At 24.0% G+C, this 533-nt stretch overlaps 1 protein-coding gene across 4 annotated transcripts in view; it reads left to right on the top strand.

The window, feature by feature from the left end:
- The window catches only part of LOC102680748 (voltage-dependent calcium channel subunit alpha-2/delta-3), an 11,462-nt gene that overhangs the window by 4,298 nt on the left and 6,631 nt on the right, over positions 1-533 (top strand). The gene's annotated exons all lie outside the window — the stretch shown is intronic.

Here is a 533-nt window from a genome sequence, read left to right as displayed (position 1 = left end):
ATTATTATTATTATCATTATTATTATTATCATTATTATTATTATTATTATTATTATTATTATTGAGATTCGTAGAAGAACTTCTGCAGTGATTACATACATATACCAAATATAAGAAAGAATATTTTGGTTGGATATAAAAAAAAAAAAAAGTACCAAGCACACATATATACATGGTACGATTTGATCAGTTTTCTTGAGTGCTAGATTTCGCTAGACAAGTAATATAGTAGAATTAATACATTCCGATAACCGTCTCCTTTTCTGTGGATAAATACATTACAATTTTATTTGAATATCGCAATTATATTTGAATATATTTGTATAAAATGCTTGTAAAAAAACATTTTTCTTTTTTTTTTTATTTTTTTCTTATATATATATTAATAATTAATGCAGAAAAATAGACGGGTCTTGGAAGGATAATGGCGTGGCTAATTGTGATTTGATTATTAACACTTAGGATAGCCTGCGTCAAATATTAATTGTTCTTATTGTGTATCGTTCTTATTATTATCGTTATTATTGAGAACG

The sequence above is a fragment of the Apis dorsata genome, unplaced genomic scaffold, assembly GCF_000469605.1.
Source record: "Apis dorsata unplaced genomic scaffold, Apis dorsata 1.3 scaffold_161, whole genome shotgun sequence".
NCBI lineage: Eukaryota > Metazoa > Arthropoda > Insecta > Hymenoptera > Apidae > Apis > Apis dorsata.
Note: the sequence above shows the minus strand (reverse complement) of the source record. Positions and strands in the feature narration are given on the sequence as shown.